Source organism: Gopherus evgoodei, chromosome 22 (assembly GCF_007399415.2).
Source record: "Gopherus evgoodei ecotype Sinaloan lineage chromosome 22, rGopEvg1_v1.p, whole genome shotgun sequence".
Taxonomy (NCBI): domain Eukaryota; kingdom Metazoa; phylum Chordata; order Testudines; family Testudinidae; genus Gopherus; species Gopherus evgoodei.
In genome coordinates, this window is record NC_044343.1 from 3,804,262 (window position 1) to 3,825,365 (window position 21,104).

The 21,104-nt window shown below is 42.3% G+C and overlaps 1 protein-coding gene across 4 annotated transcripts in view; it reads right to left on the reverse strand.

Annotated features, from left to right (window-relative positions):
• GNG7 (G protein subunit gamma 7) overlaps positions 1 to 21,104 on the reverse strand; it is a 134,475-nt gene that overhangs the window by 102,640 nt on the left and 10,731 nt on the right. For 3 of the 4 annotated variants that reach the window (XM_030540819.1, XM_030540822.1, XM_030540818.1), the window contains exon 2: positions 11,183 to 11,259. The exons of the other annotated variant lie outside the window; for it this stretch is intronic. The gene's annotated coding sequence lies outside the window, so the exon portion shown is untranslated. The remainder of the gene's footprint in view (positions 1 to 11,182; positions 11,260 to 21,104) is intronic. 4 annotated transcript variants of the gene reach the window in all.

The following is a 21,104-nucleotide window of genomic DNA, read 5'->3' on the forward strand; positions in this document are numbered from 1 at the left end:
TTTACTTCAAGGAAGGGGCAAGTGAAAGATTAGAGAATCAAGAAGTGTCTTCACCCATTTAGGACGTGGAGAAACAAGTTCTTGAAGACAGTGCTATCCACTAATCATTCTCCATTGCCATTAGAGGCATTTTCAACATCCAGTACCGAAGGCTGCAGGCCTACAGACACCTTTACTACTCACTATAAAGGGAGAGAGGATGTTACATCAGTCTACTGTAATTTAAACCATCAATAAGTAACTATGTACTTAGGCCATTTCTATGCAATAACAAGTGTTTTTCTAATCAGGGAACGGAATGAACCGCTTTCCCAGGTGTCCTGCCATCTCTTACTAGTTAGTGTCTCTGTACAACAAAGTCAAAGAACTTACCCTCTTAACTCCCAGGTGCATTCCCATCTGTGGCCCCACAAAGTCACAGGACCTCCTGGTCAACCTCCTCCTGGCCCTGGCTGAAACAGCCATCTATAAAACCAGGGAGAGGAGGTTGACCAATGGGGTCTCCTGTGACTGTGGGGCTTATTTCCGATCCTCCATCTGCTCATGCATCTGGGCAGCGTCCTTGGGCTCCCTTGACGCCTTCGAGGAGCAGTGGGTGCTGTCCGGGGTTCTCTGCTTGGTGTCCCCGTCAGGTTCCCTTTGTTTGACCCTTTGACCTCACTCCTGTTATCTCATTAGTCGTCCCCTGGAATTATTTGGTTTCCAGGCCCTGTGGACCCTCCCCTTAGGCTGGGGGAAGATCCTTTAGCACTTCCTGGTTCCCAACAGGAAACCTCAGGTTACATTAGAGTCAGAGCTCACTTGTATTGCCCACCCCAAACTGCAAAGTTTTAACCAGTCCAGTACTATGAACTGCCACTTCCCTAAGCAAAAACTAAACTATCATCTCTAAGGCCCATTCCAACAGCACAATACATTTAAGGGAGAATGGTGAAAGCAGCTCACAGCCAGCAGAGATACAGACTTCAGCCATCCCTCCAAGAACAAACCATCAGAGGAACAATAAAATAATTCAATAATTGGATTCCTAGAAAAGCCTCACTAGGCTCCCAATCTACCCAATCTTTTATAAGGGTACCACAGAGTTTGGTTCACAGCAAGCAATGCACTACTTTTCTGCTTTTCCCGATGAGATTTAAACAAAAAAATTAGCATCTGTTCCAAAGCTGGCTCAGAACTACTGCATGCAGTTTTACACCATGGAATAGCAGAGAACATTAGGGGCTTCTAATCTGCAAACAGATTTAAATAGTCAATTACTCGGACCCTGCAAAGTATGCACAGTTGTTTAAATGCTTATGGTGTACAGTAAGAGGTGATATATAGTGAAGTGATAAATAGCAAGCTGCTGAAGGAGTCAACCACAAATTTTCAGACTGCAGAAGGAAGTTCAAGGGTTGCTTTATTAGAAGACTTAACTCTCTCACCAGAACCCATCTACCTTTCGGCTAGGGATGAAGCCTGTGCTGAGTAGAACCAACTGGTCCCCACATGGGATATGACCATAAGAAGGGACATGAGGCTCCCTGCGCACTGACATTTCTGAAAGTTCAACAAGTGACTGTTAACAAGCACTGTACTCCCCTTCTGCAGGTATGTTAAAGCACACAGAAGAGCATATGTTTGCACTCAAGTTATGAACACCAAACAGGAACTTCCTAAAATGTTTACACCTAATTAATGGAAAAACTGAAGGGATACATACAAGTGCTCATCTAAGGTTTACTCTTCTATCAGTGATTATCAGAGCTTCCTTAACATGCCATTTTGAAAAGAAACACATATTGCCCCCGGCTGATGAACAGTTCAGGCATAAGGAGCATACATCAGAATGAATAGCATTATCCAGCTCACAAAACTCTTAGGATTCCAACAGGCACCCGTAATCTTGTAAAAGTTAAAGTTAAAGCTCATTTACTTTACAGTCACCAGGTCCATGTTCTCCACCATAATGGAGTACCAGGCCAGCTTGTTACAAAAGCCCTAGAGCAATTTCAGAGGCTGTTCCCTTCTGCAATCCATCTTTTGGATAAATATAATTGTTACTTTCCACTAATCTAGTCAGCAGCAGATGCATAAGCCATTCAGAAATCTTTGGCTGACAGAAAGAAGGTGACCCCAAAGTTTACACAGGAAGGGCAAAGCAGGCAAATGCAATTGTGGTATGGATTCACTTATTGGACCAGCTGGCTGAATGTAGGGAATAGTTCAACTGAAACAACCTCCTCCACACACCAAGTGGCATGTTAAGGGTTTTTATTCAGCTGCTCTAGCTCTAGTTTCCAATCCCAGAAAATACACTTCCAAAATCCAAAGCCTTCCAAAAAATGTTAAACCTTTTATTATGTATCAATTGCAGCAAGCCATATTGAGAAAAGAGGGGCAGTGGAAACACTGGATTAATATTTCCCTATAGTAGTTTAAAAAGGAACAGGCTCAGATTCCTCGCAATATTTTCAAATGCTTTTGTAAGAGTTTTAAATTACTCCCTTAGACTGTGAGCTCTTCAGGGCTGGTACCATTTATGCAGCGCCACTATGGGGTCCCAAACCTGACTGAAGCAACTGGGCACCTCAATACAGAGGTTATATTCATTATTCATGAGGAAGAGGGAAGGCAGCACATGCTTACAATCAGCTGGCAAATCACATGTTTTGACTACTAGCTTCACGTGTCCTTTCAAAGATACTTCAACCAGGTAACACACATCCAGCAAGGTCCACTTACAAGAATTTTACTTTAAGAGTCACAAACTGCTGTTTTCTTTACTCTGAAGAAAAGCTTGCTGCTGCAGTTTGTTTTTCCCCTCACTGGCTTGTAAACAGTGCAAGCACTGTCAGATACTAAACACAGAGCTGATTAATAACATGTGTGGCTGCTGTAATGTTCATGCATATTCAGTCCAAAAGTTTCACACAAAAATCTAGGGGTGAGGGTTAGCATAATTCGGAACAATTCTCAGAAATACTAACCCCTCTTCAAATCTTCCTGATAAACAGAGCACCTCCTTTGGTGTTTTCCACAGAAATAAGCCTTTTGTTTACAAGGCTTGCAGAATTCCACTCCAGGGGCTAGCCTGTTCCTGCTCAGAAAGAGGGAAAACAAGTCTGACCTCAGATTGCTGAAAAACACCCTCCCTCCCCCCCACCATCATCCAGTGCAAAGGTAAAAGCACAAGACATCATGCGGTGTGACCAAGCTGATTGAGAACAGAAAGAATGACAGCAAGAAATCCTGTTTATTGCCAACAGCCTTGCAGGGAAAAACAAAAATTCCAGAGCCAAGAGGATAAACTGCACTGGATGCACTCCTGATTTAATTCATCAGGCTATGTAGAATTGTTCTCATCATTTCTTAGCTGGTGAAAGGTATGCAGAAGGGCAAATGGCCCACCAGTATATTAACTGCAGTACTCGTTGTTTATCCCAGCCCTCACACTGAATGCATGGGACAGACATTCAGTCTTTTACTCAGCCCTCTGGAATATTGTGATGAAAGAATCTTGGGGGTTTGGTTTTTAAGTTTCTAGCCCTTGTGGATTCAGAAAAAAGCTTGAAAATGGGCCTGAGCCTAACCTAAAAGACCAAAAAGGCCAACAGAAAAGAACCTCCCACATCACCTTTTATTTTTATATCTACAATTGGGGGGGGGGGGGAGTAGGGGGAGGGAAAAGAGGGCTGACATGATTTTGAACATGTGAAGTCGGCAATATATCCTTTGCACTGATTCCAGCTACAGGCACTTCACCCAGCCCGTGGCAGGATAGCTTGTTTCACAACAGCAAAAACAGCTTGACAGCAGTTTTATGAATTTAAGTTTTAGTGCTTATGGTTTTGTGTAAATTCAGATTGTATACAATGGCCATTTGCACAGATGGTGCATCAGTTTATTATTTGTACCACAATAGCACCAACAAGTCCCAATCCAAATCAAAGCCACATTGTGCGAGGCACAGTACGTGCCTCCAGAGAATTTACAATAGACAGAGTGGAGGGGAAATAGGCAAGTTACTTCATCCCTAAGTTCACAGCAGGTCAGTGGCACAGCAGGAAATGGAACCTAGGTCTCCCAACTACCAGGCTAATGCTCCAGCCACTGGACAATACTGCAGGCATTGAGATGTAATAGGTATCATCTCATGGAAGACAAAGATGTCAGATGGCAAGAGGTTTACTTGTTAGTTGCAAATAGGATTTCACTTGCTACATCACTAATCAAGTAACTTAGGGACATGTTACATAGTGTACCAATAGGCTAATTAAAGCACCACTAATATTAATTAATTGACTCAGACACCAAGACATTCTCACATGATTTTGATTCATGGTAGTACTGCAATTTTGTATATGAGGTAACAGTCTCGGATGTCAATATGATTCACCTTGTAATATTCACTTCTGGGCTAAAAGGTCACAAGCCCAAGGCCCATACCAGGGCTTTGTACTTCACTGTTACATTAGCATTACATAAGCATAAAGGGGGTGATGCATTACTGAAGGAGCAGTTGCTCAGGAGAGATATTCCACATACAATTGTCTTAGCTGGACAATAAGAAGGCTCTTTTTAATTCTGGTATGTAGTGCCTGGATAGCAATCTAGGGGCAGACCAAGTTACAAAATCAGGTCACTTTTCTAAGAAGCCCCAAAGATTAAAATCAGCATTGTCAGACAGTTTTAGGTGAACAGCCAACACAACATGTCTGGTATGCTTACCCCAATTACAGGGGAAGCTGAGCCTCCCACCATCAGATTCCCCAAAAGATCAGCAACTTTTGAATCTTTCCTCATCCCCAGCAGTCTTCACATTTTCCAAAGCCAAGAGTATGAGCAAGAATTCTCAGTAAAAAGCAGCTGCCTGGGTCAAATTCCAGAGCAGGTTGCCATTTGTGAAGTTGTTAGGAAGCTTGTTCTGGCACCTGGCTCTGAAGATAACAGATTCCTGAAAATGGAAGACTTGGTGATTGAGGAAAAAAAAAGGCGGCCTTCTCTCTCCTCTCCTACTGCTCTGTAGCAATCCATACATCAAGGGATCAATAGTTAGAGATGGAGATCCACAGGAACCATTCAAACCACCAGGAAATATGCTACTAATCTCCAGTCACACCTGCTTTTGTAGACTCACTCAGCTGCTTGTTAGCTTCTCAGCAAGCCAGTAGGAAACTTTTTAAATAGGGCAGCTGCTGGAAAACAGGGAGAGCAGCCTGATGAGCCTGTGCGCCGTGCGTCTAGGAAAAAGGGATTCCTGCATGCAGTGGTTCCAAAGGGGGTCCTAGTGGGAAGGTGCACAGAGTAACAGGTAACAGAAGCTATAAAGAAGTTGTCTGGAGACTGAGAAGCTATGGGGAAAGAGAGATTTAAGTAGTCAGGAGCTCCTGCAGAAAGGAGAAGATAGCCAGCACACCCTCTCAGAAAGACAGCCTCTTTGATGTTCAAGGCAAGCACACGACTGCAAGCACATTTGCCTACTCAATCATTTCACTGCCAGTATCTTAGTAGTTTCTTTGTAAAGCATTCTGAGACACCAAGAATGAGAGACATACGACCATGCAACCATGGTCTTAGGCTTTGTCTTTCTATAATGAGCAATAGGGGAAAGTTTATACCCAATAAACCCTGCACATAGCCACACCCTATCTGCATGAGCTCATTCGTTAAAGAAACAGGACAAGCTAATTCCATGGCAAATACTTCGGGTTATATACCCTAATTAATAGTATCTTGTTCCGCTCTTCCCAAGGCTTTAAATAGCTAACATTGCAGATCACAGCATACATGGAAAGAACAGAACTTATGTTTCACTGGTAACGCTGAAAACTATTTTCAAAAACATTAACAGGGATGCCAGTTTCCTCCAACTGGTTGGAAAAGTAACTAATGGAAGAAGTGCGTTACAGGAATAGTCCTTGCCTTGGCTAGATGATTTCCAGATCTTTTCAGTCTCTAACATCAGCACCAAAAGCAACCTCTCTCTTTTCCCTTTTAGGGGAAAAGTGGGTTGTGGGCAGCAGAGAAGATAAAGAGAAATACACGCCCAGGATATAAAACAGTAAAAGACAGTCCACTATTTGGCAAAATAGTTTCAGTCTAAGGTCATTTGCAATTTCCGTCATAAAAGAAGTGTTTAACTCGACACTGTATTTGGCACACATTAAGCTGGGAGTTTGTTTTCAACTAGTTAAATTTAAGTTTATTTAGCTTTTGATTAACAGAGTGAAAAAAATGTCTGCTGTGTAACAGATGAGATTTAAATTAAACTTTTATTCATAATAAATACTTCTGAGAATTTTTAGTTTAGACAAATGCTTTTGGGTGTTAAAGGCAACCCAGTAACTGTTTAAAATACCTTGCATTTGCAGCCTCTCATTAGAGGAGCTCTTAGCAGTTTAAAAATACTAACTGAACATAAATCTCAGGTAAGTACACAGCATTCAAAGGTTTTTTCACATGCCACAGACTCCTCCGAGTTTGGACAATTGTGAAGGGCATACCCATCTACCACAATTTAAGAGAGGAACTGGAGGAGGAAGAGTATCCAGTTGAATTTGAAGAGAATTAAAGAAGATATACTAAGTTCCAAAGCTGAAACTTAAATGGCACAATGAAGTTAACAATTCTCAAAGCACCATGTGATCTTTAATTGCACACGATCAGATTTTATCTCATATCTAAGGACTAGCACCTGAAGAGTATTTTTTAATATAGCCATATCCATATATACACAATGCTCTGCATTGTGTATTTAACATGATGTGCACTGTAAGCACTCCAAACTAAGACTGGCAAATATTAGGCCAAATGTAATGGCACACAGGTTCCTGTAATGAAATTAATGAACCAGAGGTAAGTCTGATTTGTCTCCAGACCAGTGTCAATCTACACCTAAAGTAAGGTGCCCCTCCCTTCCCAGGCTATACTTTCAGAATAGACCTTAATTCATTATTAGAGAAACTAAAAATTCAGTTTTTAATATAGAATTGAGGGATTACAAGACAGATTGAGAAGGAAAAAAAAATATCTTTAGCAAATAGGGAAAGACATGGAAACAAGGTTAACAGTGTTGTTTTAGATTTGCACGTTTCTCCCAGGACAGGTTTTCATTTCAGAAGGGCTTCCAAGGTTTCATTTCAATGTGCTTTCATATTATACAAGTGCCCTAACTTCTAGAGACTGATCTGAAGTCAATGAGCTATTTCAGAGAGTCAATTAATAAGGAAACTAGATAAATGACTTAATGAATCTTGGGAAAACACAATACTTCGGATACAACAGTGATAACTGGAACAGGGAAACATAATTTCTGCTGGATCTAGGTCAGCAACAGAGCAATCTTCATTTAACTCCAGGAAGAGGACAAGAACCACCAGAATTTAAAAAAAAAAAAAAAAAAATTAAAAAGTGGGCCTGCTGGATAAAGATTACTGTATTTTAAGGACATACTTGTAGCGCAGACACTCTGAATGAGTCCATTGACAAAGCACTGGTTATTCATCTAGAAGAGCTGAATGGAACAAAAGCGTTCTCTTAAATGCATCCTGAAAATAGAAGCCAAATCTAGCAGTGACATTTCAAACATGTGCCCTACTTCAGGAATAAATTCAAGAGGGGGAAAAATTCCACACAGCAGGGGCATAAGCTAAACTAAAGAAAAAGTATGAGCCCCCCCAAATTCACCACTCTGTTGAATATGTAATTTTATTTAAATATATTTAATTTTATGCAGGGGTTTACATAGACAGTGTCTATACATTGAAATATACTTCCCATTTGGAATTATAAATTAGCACCTAGTAGAAAGATTACCTGTTGGCAATATGCTAACCTCTGGGTCAGACAAGTTGATACTAATGCAACATGCAATGATCAACAGAAAGTTAATCCATGAATGTTTTCATTATATTTTTTTTCAGTTTCATTATGCTTTGACTCAACCCAGCCCACAGGAGGGCACTCTCGTCCAATTCTGTGAATGCTGAATGGGATACATTTCCTGCACAGCAAATTCAGTTCTAGCACACTAGGTGGCCAATAGAGAAATGGAGGAGAAAAAAAAACAAAAAAAGTGTTGATTTACTTTCTGCCCTTGAAGTGAAGCAGGTTAGGGGGACATTTTGGTTGTTAACACACAGCAACAGGAAGTTATTCCATTTCTGTTACCATTTGGAGAAAGCAGGGGGAATTGCCAGTCAAACAAACATGGACAGCTCTAACCACATATAGTTGGTACAACCATCACTTGGGCCTCATTTTAGCTAGTGAATGCCTGCTAACATATCCAGGGACCAAAGATCTTTTTTAGATAACTGGCAAATTGTCTTGTTAGACTGACCTCACACTTGGTAAGGCAACTCCCATCCTTTCTTGTACACCTCTACCCCGATATAACACGGTCCTTGGGAGCCAAAAAATCTCATCGCCTTGTAGGTGAGACCGCGTTATATCGAGTTTGGTCCAGTATGGCGTACCAGCAAGTACGCCATGCCAGACTGGACCAGCTTCCCCGGCGGTGATTTAAAGGGCCCGGTGCTCCAGCTGCTGCGGGGAGCCCTGGTCCCTTTAAATCACAACCAGAGCTCTGGCAGTGGGGCTCAGGCAGAGATTTAAAGGCCCTGGGGCTCCCCGCAGTGGCTGCAGCCTCTGGCCTTTAAATCACCGCCCAAGCCTGGCTGCCAGAGCCCTGGCGGGGATTTAAAGGGCCCGGGGTTCCAGCTGCTGCAGGGAGCCCCGGTCCCTTTAAATCACCGCCAGAGCTCTGGCAATGGGGCTCAGGCGGTGATTTAAAGGGCCCAGGGCGCCACACGAATTCGGATATAAGGCAGTAAAGCAGCAGGGCTTGGGTGGCGCTTTAATGAGCGAGGGGCTCCCCGCTGCTTTGCTGTGTTATATCCGAATTTGTGTTATATTGAGTTGCGTCTATCGGGCTAGAGGTGTTTATACTGCTCCTGTATTTTCCACTCCATGCATCTGATGAAGTGAGTTCTAGCCCATGAAAACTTATGCGCAAATAAAATTTGTTAGTCTCTAAAGTGTCACAAGGACTCCTCGTTGTTTTTGCTGATATAGACTAACACAGCTACTGCTCTGAAACCTGGCAAACGATTGATTCTGCTAGTTTAAAAGCACTAGCAGCTTTCCCACAACTCTCATGGACACATGCCCTCTTGTGGCAATTCCAAAGTCTTTAGCCAGAATGTATTACCAGTGACAGGAAAAGACACTGGGGACAAGCACACCAGTGGCATTGTTCTCTTAAAAATACTGGAATGTGCAAGTCAGAACCAGCAAACTGTTTTGTGGAAGTGCCTCTCCAACTTCCTTGCTGACAAGCTCAATCTATTTGATTTCTGGTTTATGTTTGGAAATCAGTTCCATGAGGACTTCATTCAGGTGACCTATCCTCATTCTGTCTTAAGGGGACAGGTTTAAAGAAGAATCACCTGCAAGGCAGGTCAGTTTTACTTAATAATGTTAACAATACTTTAAGTTACCATATCATTGCTTTAGGATCCGGGGGGGGGGGGGGGGGGAATTCATTGCTTGACAAAGCAGTGACAAAAGAGTAATTTATATAGAAATATTTGAAGAGTGTACACATCAAGGAAGGCAAATCAAATATTTAGTATTTGAAAACAGTCTTCCCTGTATTTCCCAACAAAAACCTACCAGAGAATGGACAGATTTGATGTGCTTCCTCAGTAGCCAACTATCCAAAACCTGGCTAAGCAATGAAAAAAACTTGTTCACTTGTCCCCTTTGCCTTCCACATCAAGGAGGAAGAGGAACTTCGGAGGATACAACCCCCAGGAGGTCTTAACCACGCATAATGGGATAAAATACAGTGGAAAACTTAGGCGGAACAGGAAAGTAATCTGAACAGCACAATCCAGTAGCCCGTTGAACACTCTGCCAGAGAAGTCACCCTATAAACAAAGATTTAACACTAGACTGTACAAAGCATGAGAAAGGGTTCAACAATCCTGCATTATCTCTTAGGGATGGACTAGATGACTTAACAAGCAAGCAGTCAGGTATGGGAAAGCATTACAATTTTATGAACCATCATTTTTCATTTTCTATGGAACAATAAGGGGAAGGATGGTGCAGGGGTTAGGGCACTAGCGTGTGATTTGGGAAACCTTGTTTTGACTTCCTGCTCTACCATAGACTCCTTTGTGTGATCTTGGGAAAGTTACTGAGTCTTTTTATGCCTCAGTTCCCTGTCTGTAAAACCCAGGTAGCAATGTTGCCCTGCTCTACAACAGTGTGGTGAGGCATTCAGATAATGGTCAAGGGGTTCATGTAGACACCTTGTAAAGACAGAAGTCGGCCTTTTTGTAATATTTCACATTAAGGGGCTGTTTGTGCACTGTGCCCTTCAACAAGTCTCTACACCCTATTCTTACAGGTTTCACAGACAACAAATTCTGAATGTGTAGATGTGACCTAAATATTTATACTGTTCAATCAATTATCCTTGTGACACTAAATTCAGGCTACTGCTTGGGGTTCTCTAAAATACCCAACATCTATCATATTCATACTATTATCCAAAAGTTAGAGAATCGTAACAACTCTTTCTTACTAAAAAGATGCCTGAAGTGCAGTCACAACTTTATATGTCCTACAAAATGCATCATCCAAAGACAGCAAATTGCTGCTCCAGCATTTCAGGATGCAGCCCAAGCATAATGCATGAAGATTTAGCACAAAAGGTGGTAGTTCAAATAAATTGCTGTACAGAGTGTTGGAATTTTACTTTTAGGGACAGAAACAGCTTTCTGCAACAAAGATGCTGCAGCAATCAGCTAGATACACAACTATTTAAAGTTCACAGCAAGAAAAGTGTCGCACAGAGCATCTGGATTAGGGAAGCAGGCAGATAACCCTTTAGGGGAATGGCACTATCCAATCTCACACATACATTCCTGCCCCGCTCCTCCCTGCCCGATATCCCCTAGTATCATTCCATCTAAACCCATATCCTTTATAGGGAAAAGAACAAAATACAGAACAGAACATACAATTACTGTTTGACAAACCTGCGGCAAGTCTTATCTGCCCTGGCAGTCTCTCTGATTGGATTCTAAGCTATTGGTATCACCCTCCTCAAGCCACTGGCAAGTCATTAAGAGGCATAGCAGTTATTTTAGGTGCATGTTGTGGTGCACTGTAACACAAAATGTACCTGTTTAGAGGATGTCAAAACTACTGTTTTCAGCACCAAGATAGCCGATTTCTCTGGCTTGACTGAAGACACTTTTCCTTTAAAAAAAACAAAAACAGAAGAGAAGAGCATTTACAATGATCAAGACTTGGTTACTGTGTTTGACAAGAAACATCATTTGCATAGAATATACTTTGCAGCTGTCATTGCTTCCAGAACAATGGATGTCCTGTGCAGTACTAAAGCATAAAGACACTGAGCCCAACTAGATACTGTATTTCCTACTTGGCAAAAGTCATTGAGTCCAGCCCGCTGCCTTTACTAGCAGGACCAAATACTGATTTTGCCCCAGATTCCTAAGTGGCCCCCTCAAGGACTGAACTCACAACCCTGGGTTTAGCAGGCCAATGTTCAAACCATTGAGCTGAGCTATCTGGTAGAGAAAGTTGCTGAGATACATCTCTCTCTTGTTGTTCTCTTGCCACAGAGGGCAGGACGAGAAGCAATGGGGTCAAACTACAGCATAGCAGATTTAGATTAAATCTCAGGAAAAACTTACTAATTGTAAAATCAGTAGGACAATGGAACAAATTGCCTAGGGAAGTTGTGGCAGCTCCTTCACGGGAGGTTTTCAAAAAGAGGCTAGATAGCCATTTGTCTTGGATGGTTTAGACAACAAATCCTGCATCTTGGCAGGGGGTTAGACTAGGTGACCTCTGCAATCCCTTGTAACCCTACGGTTCTTTGATTCAGTATGACAAAGAAATCAAGCATACCCTATGAAGTGAGCAGTCTAGATACTTCTCAAATGCAAGTCAGACTGGTTGAGGCAATAAAGCTAGCCAAGCTGAGACCCAAGAATTATTAGTTACATAAAATCATGGATATGTTTAATATTTTACAAACATTTAGCTCCGTATCTGCTTTTGCAGGAGAGAAAAAACTCATTTCTTGCACAAACTTAAGTGTTTAAATTATCATCTGCTACAATGAAAAACCTTTGGCAAAATCTTGCGTCTTTTTCAGTCAAGAGGAGTTGTGTCATTGCCTTCAATGGGGCCAGAATTTCATTCCTTGCATTTACACTGTGTCCACAGCTTCAAGTGTTACTGAAGTAGTTTAATACACGATGACAGGAAGTTGCCTCAACATTTCCATGACAGCCCTGTGTTCCCAGGGAATGGTTAGCCAACAAGATTCCTCCTGGGCTGAAACCCTCCAGAGAGGTTACATTTTTTGAGATATTGAGGGGGCAAGGGAGAACAAAACGCCAACACTGGATTCCTGAATGAAGAAAAGATGCTATTTTAGCCTTACCACTCTGAGCAATGTGGCTTTAAACCATCCACCATCTTAAATGAAATCTCTAAAACAGAGAAGTCAGGGAGGGCAAAGTACTGTCAACTCAGCCCTCCTCATCCATGTCTCAGTATTGCAGCATGACTGGCAAGGTCTCATGGCTGACACATCTTAAGCACAACAGGCCTGAGTCAAGAACTAAAGTACTACTGCAGTAAGATGGAAAAAGCCAGGAAGCTGCATGTGATAACTTAAAGGGAGGGAGAGGAATCTGTAATAAAACAGAGTCAGCAATTCTGACTCAGGCTCCGTTCCCAGTTGTGCTGCTGACATGTGTGACCTTGGACCTCAATTTATCCCCTCTGTAAAATAGGGGCTAAAATGCTCTGCTCCCTGGGGTAATGCAGTTCAATGTTTGTCAACCAAACTGATACCCTCTGCTGAAGGAGGCACCCTGATCAGTGTTTTTTATATTACATGTGTGAACAAATGAATTAAAATGTAATTGTTTGCTACACCAAGGCTGTCAGCAAGTCTCCTTTTACACTGCTATTGATGCTGCTCCACCAGGGGTGACATAGGTAGGAATGCTCATGTTAACAGGGCAACTGCATTTTTACCACTTTAGTCATCTAGACCAGAGGTGGGCAAACGACGACCCGTGGGACCCTCCTACCCAACCCCTGACCTCCTGGCCCGGGAGGCTAGCTCCCGCACCCTCCCCGGCTGTTCCCCTCCCCCACAGCCTCAGCTCACTGCGCCACCAGCGCAATGCTCTGGCCAGCGGGGCTGCAAGCTCTTGCTGGGCTGCACAGCTGTGGCCTGACCCTGTGTTCTGTGCTGCACGGAGGCATGGCTGCCTGTCCTGGTGCTCCAGCAGGCATGACTGTAGCGCCACCAGCCGCCGGTGCTCCAGGCACTGGGGTAAGGGGGCAGGGAGAGGGGGAAAGGAGAGGTTGGATAGAGGGCAGAGGAGTTTGGGGGGGGTGGTCGGGGAAGTCAGAGGGCAGGTATTGGGGGAGTTGAATGGGGGCAGGGGTCCCGGGGGCAGTCAGGAAGGAGGTGGGGTGTATGGGGCAGCAGGGGTTCTGGGGGTGGTCAGGGAGAAAGGGTGTTTGGATGGCACAGAGGTCCCGGGGGGGGGGGCAGTCAGGAATGAGAGGAGGGGTTGGATGGGGCAGCAGGGGGCAGTCAGGGGACAGGGAGGGGTAGATGGGGCAGGGGTTTGGGGGGGGGCATCGGGGGCAAGAAGTGGGGGGGGGTGGATAGAGGGCTGGGGCTGGGCCATGCCTGCCCTAACCAGTCCTCCATACAATTTCAGAAACCTGATGTGGCCCTCAGGGCAAAAAGTTTGCCCGCCCCTGCACTAGACTATGCCTACCCTGAGCAGATCTAGAGAACATGGTGACAAATAATGCTGGCAACTTTGAGCCCCCTCTACAACTACTATAGTTAAAAGAAGGGTTGGGCGGGGGGAACAGAAGAGGAGGAAAATCAAACAGACAAAGGTGAGAGAGATCTATTAGTTAAAACACATGTTAACTAAAGCCAAAGGAGAGTACAATGGAATGCCAAGCCCCCATTTTTTTTGGGAGGGGAACACAAAACTCGGAGTCTCTCAAGTCTCTAAATTATGCTTTCTGTTGTCCTGGCTCAAAAAAAAAAAAAAACCAAAACATTATTAATGGCCTGCTAGGCCACAGCGTAACAATACCATTCTTTATGGTCTATGCTCAGTCTTCATGGCAACAGTTCAGAAAATACAGATGCTCTGAGCTCATGTGATAGTAAGTACTACAGCTCCTACCTCCTAGACAGACTTCTTGTTTATGACTTCAATTATTAACAGTTTAAAAAAAAAAAAAACACACACCTCTTAATGTGCAGCCAGTGAGGTGGCTGGACATAGTAAAACAGTGATGCATTTCAAGTTTTAGAAAGTCAGAGAGGTCATTAGTGATAATCACCAGGAAGCTAGGGAAGTTTACTTATTCCTGTTATGAATCTTTCATGTTTCTACTGTAGGAGAGGAAGGTTCTCTGGAAACAATATAAAGAGTGGGAAACAGTCATAGGTCTGGACAGAGAACACTGCTATAGTTTAAAACGGAAAGAGGACATTACAAGAATACTGCTAGCCTCGGAGTGCTAAGGCAGACATGGTAACATGTCATTAACAGCTATATGAGGTCTAAGAGAAAGTAATTCCGGAGAATCTTTGGAGGAAAAGGAGTCTACAAACCACTCTACTAAAACCTAAAAATTGGGTTTTTATATATCCTTTCCTCCATACTCTAATCTCTCAAAATTATGGTCTAGAGATAAATCAAAAGTAAAATCTACCAAAAAACATATGGAATCCGAGGTAAGCAGCAGCTTCAAGTTTCTGACTCCCAAATATCTGAGGAAAAAATGGGGTACCTATGTTGAACCCTGTACTGTGAGATCTTCAAAAGATACTGCTGCAGGTAATCAGAGGGGAGGCAAATTGCTGTTGGAGATTGCAAAAACAACAAAGCATGAATTGGAACAGAGCTAACCAATGTAATTTTGCTCACAGTAAACTGCTGCTCTGTGCCTCCAAAAAATATATGGAAAAAACTCATCATCAAGTTTCATGTAACAGGCTGAGGAGCGGAAGTTGCGGCATGAGCACAACATGCATCATCCTTCTTTGGCTTTTCCACTTGACTCCTTTTATGACTTTACCTCCAAAGACAAGCAAAAACTGCTGGTCACTAAAAGCAGATACTACATGAATTAAAGGAGCATTAACTCAACAGAAGTGTAAAATCTCTTTAATAAAAAACAAAAAAGTAACAGCACGATAATAACCCAACTCAGGTTCACTTCCAGAAAATGAAATTGTATAACTAGCCTCTTTCTGGCCATTAAACAATACACTAAGAAACTCACTGCCCAAGGCTCTGCATTCATCTGTAAAGATATTATTATTTGCCAGGAGATGCCTCTAGAGTACTGAGCATCTTCCCTTGGCCATAAAGAACTTGTTTTTCCTTTTTCTTTAATGCAATGACAAAAGCCTATACAATGCAGTAAAGCATACCGCAGCACTATCCACTTCCATCGGATTTACAATCCTGTGCGATGAAATTGCAATGATGACTTACAGAGCACTCACTTAGGCATCCCAGGTTATTCCAGTATTTCACTCCTTGTAATATTAAAGGATAAATCACACAGGATTAGAGGATATTACCATATAATTAAATGCACTTCACATATATCTGCTTTAGCAATGCAAGCGATCACATAATCTCTAAGACTTGTATACGTAGAGAAAATACTTGGATAAAAAATAACCATTGTGTTAGAGAGCCTTGTAGAAATAAATGGGATAATAACCCATTCTGAACATGCAAAAAGCCTATTTATAAAATAGTCATACCCTGCCCTTCTCAGCTGCCTGATGATCCAATCAAGTTTTAGTGATCATAAACAGATATTCTGTTGATCATTCTGATCAGTGAATGGTGAAGCAGAAATGTATCTACTAAGTGAGGGCCCAGGAAGAACTTGGAAGAGAATCAGAGTACAAGGCACCTCTTGAAATTAGTTGCCTTTGTGACAGAATGCTATAGAAATTCTTGGTCAACAACTTACCCAAATACTTAATCTCCATTCCCCCCACACACACACAGCGCCGGCATTTCCCTATTCCCTGTATAACTGGAGTTCAGTTGTTTGTTTAGTAATTCTCTTGTGTTTTCACTCGTCTTTGCCAAGAGCTCCAGTTGACCTGCAATTTTGCAGTAAGTTTTGGGTTACGTAAACTAAAGGAGTTAGAAGTGGGTTTTGTCCAGATAAGACATGAATATACTGTTTAAAGTAGTGACAAACGAGATCAATTATGTTCTTAGGAAGATGACCCAGAGGCACTGGGATCATTTCTGAAATCATTGCTCCCCATGCCAAACTACCTACTGATAGCTACGCTTTCATTGGACACCTTTTCTAGAATGCCCACTCACACTGCAGTAGTTTGGGGAACATTGCAGGACAACAAACAGATGCCACAGGTTTTCCCTTTTCATAAGGGGCCCATGATCTAGGTTACCCTTCTAGCTGATGCCAAGAACCAAAAAACTGTGTGTTCCAGTCAAACAGTCTAGATTCTGGAACACATGATGGTTAGTCTGCAATATCCCAAGAAACCAGAGGGCTTTGGGCAAGCAATTTCTTATTCAACTCTGGCCATCTCACTAGGATAACATTACAGTAATCACATATACTGGCAAATAAAACTGGAATTAAGTTCATAATCCCCATAAAAATTAGGAGCAACAGCTGCCACTGGCAAAAAACCTGGGATTTCTCTAGCATTTGAAAGCTTTTCCTTCCTTAAATTAGATCTGTTTACAATGTCAGATTACAGACAAAGTAAACTAATATTTATAAAGCATCTTAGCAACGGATCTTTGTAAATCTAATTTTGCAAATAAACATCTTTTATGAACATAAAGCTTAATTGGTAGATACTGGTGGCAAGGACAAGAGATGGGCCATAAATTCACAAGCAGTTTTCTTTATATTATAAATAAGATTTTTCTGGCAAAGTTATCTGTTAAGAAAATACACCGACAGCTCACAGAAAACCCTGAAAAGAGTAGTTAGAAACAAATCTGGTAATGCTACATATTCTGTATTTTTCTTCCATCATTCTTTATGGTACGTATTTCTTCTTCTTACAACAAAACAGTCTTAAATGTCCCTAATGTCTCTAAATCTTGTGATTTGTAACAGGTCACCTGCTCCTAGGTTTTCCTCCCTGTCAATCATTTCCACAACAATCACCTACAACAGAATGTCACGGACAGTGATCTGACATTACAGAGGAGGAATAAGCATCACAGTGTTGCCAGCCCCTCAAAATACTCTGCTTTTTCTTAAAGGCCCAGCTCATGGAGTTAGGAGATTACATGAAAATATATAATTTCTTTAATGAAAGCAGATATTTATCTTAGCTTAGAAGGCTGCACAGAAAATAACTGAAACGCAAGCCTAAGGGCTCAAATACAGAAGGAAAATAAAAAATCTAAAATGTGTTATATTTAAAATCTGACGATTTAAGCCAGTCTTCCAATTTCTGAATGCTTGACAATAGAGAGAACAGGTAAATTCTCATGAAACATTATTTGCATGTAAATGCCTCCTGAATATTATCCCAAATAAAGGGAGGGATATCTGGCTACAACAAATGTAACATATCAGCCAGTCTTCAGATTATGTAGGAAAATGATAAAGGGTTTCCTTATTTTCCTAAAGCAGTGAAAGATTTATATTGGAACAGCAGTGTAATTATGATTATGCCAGCACTTCCACCGCAAGCTCCTATGCTTTCAAGCTTGAAAAATGGATGTAAAAATGTAAATCAGGCTAAAATTCAGAAAAAGGCAGGGTGAGGAAGGCAGAGAAACCAGAGGATCAACACTTAAAAGTAATGCAAAACACAAAAAAGTTGACTAATTTGGATTTCATGATCGACTTTTTTAAAGATGATCATGAAATCCAAATTAAAGTAGTATTTGGATCATTTAATAATATACTCACATTTTGCTGCTTTGCTGTTTAACACTCCCTCCAATTCCTTTCAAATATATTAGACACACACTGCTATTTACCAGATTGCCTGATAGAATATGATTCTATATGTAAGAACTTAGACCACGGGTGAACAAACTTTTTGGCCCGAGGACCACATCTGGGAATAGAAATTGTATGGTGAGCCATGAATGCTCACAAAATTGGGGTTGAGTGCTCTGGTTGCAGGCTCCAGGGTGGGGCCAGAAATGAGGAGTTCAGGATGCGGGAGGGGGCTCCGGCTGGGGTGGGAAGGTAGGGTGCAGGGCAGGGCTCCAGTGGGAGTGCGGGCTCTGGGGTGGGACAGGGAGATGAGGGGCTTGGGATGCAAAAGGGTGCTCCAGGCTGAGACCGAGGGGTTTGGAGGGCAGAAGGGGGATCAGGGCTGTAGGAGGGGATTGGGGCATGAGGGGAGGCTCAGGGAGGCAGGCAGGCTCCGGGAGGCGCTAACCTCAAGTGGCTCCCGGAAGCAGCGGCATGGCCCTTCTTTAGCTCCTATGTGGAGGCATGGCCAGGCAGCTCTACACTCTGCCCCGTCTACAGGCACCGCCCCTGCAGCTCCCATTGGCTGCGATTCCGGGCCAAAGGGAGCTGTGGGGGCAGCACTTGGGGCAGGGGCAGTGTGCAGAGAGGAGCCCCCTGACTGCCCCTATGCGTAGGAGCTGTAGGGGAGCCACTGCTTTGGGAGCTGCATGGAGTGGTCCCCACCCTGCTCCTTGGCTGGAGCACCAGAGCGAAGCAAGCCCCAGACTCTGCTCCCTAGCAGAAGCTCAAGGACCAGAATAGAATGGCTTGTGGGCCGTAATTTGCCCACCCATGACTTACACCCTGCTCCTCAGAGTTAACCCAACCTACTGCCAATCCACAAGTCTGAGCAGGCAAAAAGCTTGCAGCACTGAAGCCTTATTTACATAGAGGATAATCGCTAAGAGGACCCTGTGGTGCAACACTTAAATACATAAAGTTACCTAAAACAGTAAGTTCACATGAAAAGCCAGAATTCCACTAGAGATTCTCTGCCTTCTCACATACAACTTGTAGCTTTTGTTTCTGCAGTTAGTGTATACAAGTAACTAAAACTTGGTATGGATATTTTGAGCCAAAAGTTCTTAAGAAACTTAGTAATCAGAATCTACTAGATTTAGAAAGGCACTGAACTTTAATACTTTTGTCAGTCACAGCCTTACTGATTCAGCTGAAACCACACCCTCATATCATGCTATTGTGCCAGTGTCAACTTCAACTTTGAATTTCCTATAGCTGTGGCTTTTTGGTAAGTTTAACAAATTTCCGGTCCTCCAACAAAGTTTTTTCAGATTGTGTCTTCCTGGTCACTTTGGAGATATTTAAATCTTTCTACTGCTAGCACAATTTCCATCTGAAAACGTTAGAATGTTGATAATAGCACTTCCTTTAATACTATTAATCACCGAACTGCAAGGAATGGCTTGAGCTGCAAACAGATCATATTTCACCTGCAAAGTAACAGCATATACAGTATTATCCAAACAATCTGTCCCAGCTGTTATTTACTAAAGAGAGTAGGAAGTGGTTACTCTCAAGCTACAGCTAAACCTCAGCAACTTTTTACGAGACTAGAGAGCAAGAGTAACTTAGCATTCTTATAGCAGCAATATGCAACCTAAGAGCACTAGTCTCTGAGGATATTAATTAGTTGATACACCTATGTTTCTAGATCAGTGAGATTCTAGAAAGTGAAGTTACTGGTACCATGCCCTGGTACTGCGTAAACTATTCCCACAATACAGCACACTCCTGGCCTATAACAATGGTTTGCTATTCCAAGTCCTGGGTCTCTCCAACGGAACCTGACAAAGTTATACCAAAAGTTGTGCAATATATTCAGATGTCCACTAGGACAAAACCAACCAGAACACAAACCCATTCCCCAAGCAGTGAAAGACCGATGTGCTTACCTAAGGCAACACCAAGCCATCCCTTCTCAGTTCAAAGGAAAATTGTAGAAAATTTGCAGCTATCAACCCTATCTTAAAATAACCCTTAAGTGTTTATACCAAAATGAGTGCCAGTCCCAAAACAAAAGAACGGGAGAGGCACATGAAACTATTTGCCAGTAATGTAAATCATGGTCGTTTATTTCACATACTGAAATGCAAGAAAATACTACTGGCTATCAGGTGCTTCAAAAGGCATAGGTCTAATCAGTCCTGCTTGACCTAGCCCCAAAAATATTCATAAGCATAGGATGTTTAACCAAATGGACTTTGGAAGCACCAATATGATTCAACAGAGAGTTGTGCAGGGAGGACAGGGGAGGAGAGCAAATGTTCTCAAAACGATTTTCTGATTAAATCCAGAACTTGTACAGTAGAAACCTCAAGAGTGACGAACACCTCCGGAACGGAGGTTGCTCGTAACTCAAATTTTCAGTTTGTAACACTGACAAACATTATGGTGTTCTTTCAAACTGACTTTATACTGAACACTGACTTAGTACAGCTTTGAAACTTACTATGCAGAAGAAAAATGCTCCTTTCCGTTAATTTTTTAGTAGTTTACATTTAAACACAGTATATAATTGTACGTGCTTTTTCCCCTCTTCCCCCTCATCTCTGCTGCTGCCTAATTGTGTATTTTCCAATTTCAAATAAGGTGTGGGGTTGATGGTCAGTTGGTAACTCTGGTGTTCATAACTCTAGGGTAACTCCAAGGTCATTAGAAATCTGAATCACTTGTGTTAGTTTGGGGTAAATTTTCAAAAGCACTCAAGTGACTTGGGAGCTTTTTGAAAAATTTAACCTAGATCCATCCCTATAAAGAAAGGCAGAGCATGTTGTGATAAGACAACAGATGTTAGACACCTAATTAGCACCTAGTCCAAGTGCACATCTTTTTTGGTGGGCACAGAAGACAGTTGCTTATTTTACATTCATTCTTGGCAACTACAGACACCACAATTAAATAGGTCCTATTCTCTTCCCAATCAGAGATTTTTTAGGGCCCATAATGAGAAGAACCTGTAAATCCTGTAGCAATGAGATCTTGAAGATGAAGGGTTCTAA